A 6040-nucleotide genomic window follows, 5' to 3' on the forward strand; every position below is an offset into this window, starting at 1 on the left:
CCCATAGCTCCAGTATTGCAGATCTATAACTCCAAAATTGGTGCTTCAATCCTCTATGGTTCAGAGTTGTGGGCGCATGCACAACTGGATTCCTTAGTGGTGGGCCAAAATAAATTCTTAAGATCGTTAATGGGCCTGCCACAATCTACTCCACTGATCCCCCTTTATTTGGATTTGGGGTGTCATTCCATTAGGGATGTAGCCCATTATAGATTAGTATCATACTGGAGGAGACTTTGGGTGACTCTCGAGCTAGCCAATTATGCCCTGGCTGTGTTAGAAATTCGGAATATGGATATAAATAGTATAATTGAGTGGGGTAGGAGTGTACAAAATATTCTCTGTGAGCTGGGATTGAGTCGGCTGTGGACTTCCCCCGTGGGAAGTCCGTTTCCCAGTAAAACAGAGTGAAAGACAGCTTACTGGCACATGATATATTCCCGCCAGTTCTCAGCTTCCAGTAGTCTTACTCTGTCCAGGCATCTTTCTTGAAATTAAATTTAAACCAAAATATGAACAATATTGGGATCTAATCACATCGACACGTGACAGAAAATTATTCCACCAGTTTAGAGTGGGAACAATGCCCACTAAGGCTTTTACTTCGAAGTGGTCTAATTCGCATGCAAATAATAGCAACTGTCCTTTTTGCCCTGCTAGGGTTGAATTTGTGGCCCACATTCTGTTTGCATGCCCAGCGTAAAATAATCCGAGGCGATGCTGGTTGAAACCTTTGTGTTTATCTTTGGGGACTAGGGTACTCAGATTACTTAAAACCGCAGTAGATGGCCCCACTGTGATTGCCACAGCCAAGTTCTTGGGCTGGGTGTGGGTGATTCGTTGGACTGAAGGGAGGTATAGGTAAACTTCCTCCCTTATTCATCATTTAATATATTTTTTAATTGTATATGAATTTTATTGTATAGATTTGATGCTCTTTTAAAAAGGAAAATGTGTTTCCAGGCCGCTGTTATGGGAGCGTATTAGAGCTGTATTAAATTATTTATTGTTTTAATAATGAGTATTAGATGTCCAAGTCATAACCAAGTGTGTTTATATAGCGATATGATGTATTGTCCAACTTAGGGGTCCATTAGGATGACGGGCGGACTTTGCCCGCCCGTCATACCATCGTAAATCGGGACCGCCCGCCATAAGGGCGGGGGTCCCGGGGGTGCCATTAGGATGTGCCCGCCACAGTGGCGGGCACATCCTGTATTTTCAGCATTGTGGCGGGAGGTGCTCTCTGCACCGCCCGCCACAATGGTGAAAATGCACTTTCACATTGTCATTTGCAAAGCGGCAGGAACCCGGCTCGGCGGACTGCCAGCAGCTGCTGGTAACTTTTCAAGAGCTTATGGGTGGCCTTGGGGTTCCTCTGGAACCAAAGAAAACCATGGGCCCTAGTACCGGTGCCTGCCGCTTTGCAAATAACAATGAAGGGGGGTACCACAGGTACCCCCATGTGCACCCCCCACCTGTACTTCACTCTGGAGGCCCGCAGGGGGCCCCCAGAGTGAAGACCGCATGCCTTTTCATGGCGGCAGCGCCGCCGCGGAAAGGCTCTGAACACCGCACATCATAATATGTCTGGTGTCCACCATATTATTCCTTTTCCGCCCCGGCCGCAAGGCGACCGGGGCGGAAAAGTGGCAGGCGGTGTTTGCCTCCGTTGCGGTCCCCCCCGCCATTGTAATGTGGCGGGGGGAAAAGGGTGGCTGGTGGGCATTTATGTCGGGCGGATCGCCACCGCCGCCAGGTGGCGATCCGCCCGACATCGTAATGGACCCCTTAGTCTCTATGTTGTCCTGTGATGACTTTTGTGATTTTTAAATCGAAATAAAGTTTATAAACTGAAACTGTAAAGAGCACATGCTCTTTAGCACTGGTTAGTAGTGGTTAAGTTACCATAATCCTAAAGCCAGAAAAAACGAAATCAGCAAAAAACAGTTTGTCAGAAGGAAAAAAGTCAGGGGAAAACCACACCAGGTCTAACAATCAAAAATGTCTAAACCTGAGAATGCCTCAAGAAAATAGGTAAACATAATACACACATTTTTTACTGAAACACAACATTATCTCAGTCGTCCTTGGAAAATGATGGAACCGAAGACCATGTGCACCCATTATATCTATGGATCAAAGGATATAGAAAAAACACTATGATGTACTCTTTATCCACAATGCAGCCACAAGTTACCATTGACAGCTATATTTGAATGATACTTTTGTAAATATAAACACTATCAACCATGATGAATCTGTTTTAGGAATTGTTCCATCCCTTTAGAGTGGTTTATAGTAATAATAACTTAGGGCCCCAAATAGAGTTTGGAGTTAACTGAAGCCTCTGATTCTGTAAAAAAATCTATAGGGCATATTATTGAGACGTTTCATCACTGCAAAATCAAGCAAAGTGACGCACAACTGTGCAAAGTATTGACATTTTTTTGTGATGAAAAAGTTCCCCTATTTCAGTGCAAATAATACTTTGCACTGCTTCATGCCACTTTGTGTCAACGGACATTACATTTGTTGTATTTGGGCTTTTCAGCACTGTTGGACCCGGCCTCGTGGCGTGGCCCGTCTCTGTCCCTCAGAACCCTGCGAGCGTAGGCCTGCACCCTGAGCCCCTGCGCAGCGTCCCCGCAAGAATAGCCTGCACCCAGCAGCCTGGTCGTCTCACCCCCGATGAGCCCGAACCCCCGTAAACCCACGACCAGGCCGCATGTCCCCGTCCCGCTCCCGGCTCCGAGCGCCTAACATTGCATGCCCCACAAGGCCCGGACGCCATCTTCCCTTCCCGACATCCCTGTCTCCCTGGGCCTAGCGGGACCCCGGCCCCAGTGAAACCCAGCCTCCAAAGGCGCGCCAGTCCCGGCTGGGGGGCAAAGGGCTCCCGAGTGAGATAAGCCAGGGAGTTTCGATGGCACCTCCGGCCTCCCCTGAGGGGCTGGTATCTGTCACACCTTTGGCCCTCCCCTGTGGGTCAGTTTCGATCACCCCTCTGGCCTCCCCGAGGGCTGGCTCCAGACCCGCTGGGCGTCTGGGAATTCCCGGACCCATCTTTCAAAGGGATCAAAGAGCCAACCGCCGGACCTCGCCAACGACCAGCCCCCAGGGCTTGAGACCTCCGCTTGCGAGGGTCCGGAGATCAAAGAGCAGAAGGACTATAACTGGGCCCGCCTGACAACTAGCGAGCAGTTGTATCTTGGACCTGAAGCCCTGCTGATCTGATCGCGGCTGACCCTAAGAAGACTCAACCTGCAACCATCGGAGCCCTGCTGACGCTGTCGCGGCTCAAGCTGAACGTGTAACCATCGGAGCCCTGCTGACGCTGTCGCGGCTCAAGCTGAACGTGTAACCATCGGAGCCCTGCTGACGCTGTCGCGGCTCAAGCTGAACGGAACCATCGGAGCCCTGCTGACGCTGTCGCGGCTCAAGCTGAACGGAACCACCGGAGCCCTGCTGACGCTGTCGCGGCTCAAGCTGAACTGAACCATCGGGGCCCTGCTGACGCTGTCGCGGCTCGACCTCTAAGACCATCGGAGCCCTGCTGACGCTGTCGCGGCTCCTCACGAACTTCTCCAGATCGAGTCCTGCTGACCTCGTCGCGGCTCGAGGAGTACTCTGGTCCGGCTGGACCATCGAGAGCACCATCACGACCGAGCCGACTCGATGGAGGTGAAGCAGCCAGTACGACCATCATCCCGTACCCCCCGGCTCGAGGATTGAGAGCTGTGCGTAGGGTACGCCTCGTACCATCCCAGAGACTAAAAGACTGTCCCGCTTCCCCCTTCCCGAATCCTCCAAGACTTTGTGGTCCCTTGACCCCTGTGTATATAAGAGTGCTACCTCGCTATTTGCTTATATAAAGATCTTGTTACTAAAACCCACCGGTGTGGTGTCTGTTCGTAGTGTGGTGTGAGCTCGGTGTGTACGATCCTAGACCCGAAGTCCTCCCCGGTGAGGAACTCACAATCAAGACTCGGCAAGTTCTGTGGGAGAGGTGGGTCCGGGTGTGGTCGGGTGAGCACAACCTGACCCTCGGGGATCGCCCCTTCTTACAAGCACGAGCACCCATGTTTTTTTAAAAGATCTATCCTCTAAAACTGTCTGTCTGGGTTTCGCTTAAAGAAATGGCACCTCCTTGGCAAATGCAAAGTTGGAGAAATGCATGAATTTATCCTATCAATTCACAGATTCCATGTGTGTTGCACTGTATAGCAAACATTCAAAGTGTGAAATGTTTTAAATTTGTCTAGGCAAATATTTTAGTGCTGGAAGGGTATATTTCCAGTATAAAATATATGCTAGACATCAGGCACACACCATTGCACCAGCTTACTGTAGCACTAGGCTGCCTTTTTATGCACCAGAACATGAGAAGACAGCAGCAACAGGCCATTTTTAGGTCAAGCCTGCAGGCAGCCTGCATGTGCTGTTGCTACGGCGCTGATCTATTGTGTTTTTTTTTTTAAACTCAGAAGGGGCTTTTAGCCCACCCACCTTTAATATTGGTTAAGAGCATAATCACTTTCATTTGCTGCCTCCTAATGCAGCAGAAGGCATGATACGTCACTTCCTATGGCTTGTGTAGAACACCACTCAACTACAGATTAATTAAACTTAATTAGTGTCCCTCCTCTGCAAATGCTGTGATTGAGGTACTATTTCTACAGTTTTTATGAGTTATGTTTTGTTTGCCTCTGCTTGTGGATCATAATGATATATTCGTGTTGTGTTTACTTTCTGCCGGATTGTTTTAACAGCAGTCCGCGCGGCCCCAGAGTACAACACCAGCCTCATTATAGCCTGACCCCTTAACCCATCCATGTTTGTTTATGTGACCACCTATGCTGTTCCTAGTTCTTTGAATACTTGCACTTTGGTTTTTTATGGAAAGATCATCAAAGTAATGCAAGACAGTAGATGAACGGCCTACACTTTTATTGCTGCCTACTTTCTCTCTATCGTGAGTACCGTTAAACGAGCTTAACTTCACTCAGACTGTGTGGAGCAGCAACGAATTATGGTTAGTATCTCTGCTACAATCTCTTGTGCTCTTTATTTTGGGAAGGAGCTATTGGGGTGGGGGCGTATACTTTATGATAGGCATTCCCCCAATCATTTGTAGTGGTAGGAGGAGGGGGAGGAGAGAAGTGTTCCATTTTAAGTGCGGGTGTGCTTTGACATTACGAGCAGACATGCACACATGAGGAGCTGCCCATTGTGTGAGCAGGTGGATCCATGCCGGACTGCAGAGGGTGTTTTTGTTTTCTTTCAGTTCATCACTGGAGCCAGTTTGGAACACTCTGAATCTAGCCATGGGAATTGGGGGACTGCTGAGGTTTCAGTATTCTTTGTTCAAGCCCCTGCACATGTTTATCTCTCCTACTTTTGCTACCAACCAAAAATAAAAGACTTCCCAAAGGAAATCCCTCATTGGGAAATAGAAAGTTGCCTTTTTATATATTTATTGCTGTTGATCTTTTAGATTCATATTCCCTCATCCAGAACTCTTCTTTCATATTTCTGTGGTAAAGAATGTTTGCACTAAACACTGCTTTACTACCAAGGACATGACATAACACCTGTCAAAAAAGTTGCCTGTTCCTGCTCTGTGTCTACGGATGTATGAGATCCCCATCAAGCAGTGGTGTAGCTGGGGAGGGCGGTCTGTTGGCACTTTTTGGGGGGCGGCAGCAAGCGCAAGGTAAGTTTTCTTTTTAGGTCTGGGCCTAGCGTATACTGCGCAGCAGTGTCGCGCAGCCGAGATTTTATGTTTACAGTATGGGGGCTTGAACCCGCCCCTCTTCTCCATTGGCTGGCTTCCTAAACAGAGGCCAGCCATTGGAGGAGAGGGGCGTCACTCAGTTCAAGACGGGATTCGGGGGGTGTTTTTGGTGTTCTTTCTCTTTTCTTTCTCTCCTCTTCCCATTGGCTGGAATGTAAAATTCCAGCCGATGGGAAGAGGAGAGAACAAAAACCACGCCCCCGAAAGTGAAAATTACGGTGCTTTCTCCGAGGCATTGCTACT

Source organism: Lissotriton helveticus, chromosome 2_1 (genome assembly GCF_964261635.1).
Source record: "Lissotriton helveticus chromosome 2_1, aLisHel1.1, whole genome shotgun sequence".
NCBI classification, from domain to species: domain Eukaryota; kingdom Metazoa; phylum Chordata; class Amphibia; order Caudata; family Salamandridae; genus Lissotriton; species Lissotriton helveticus.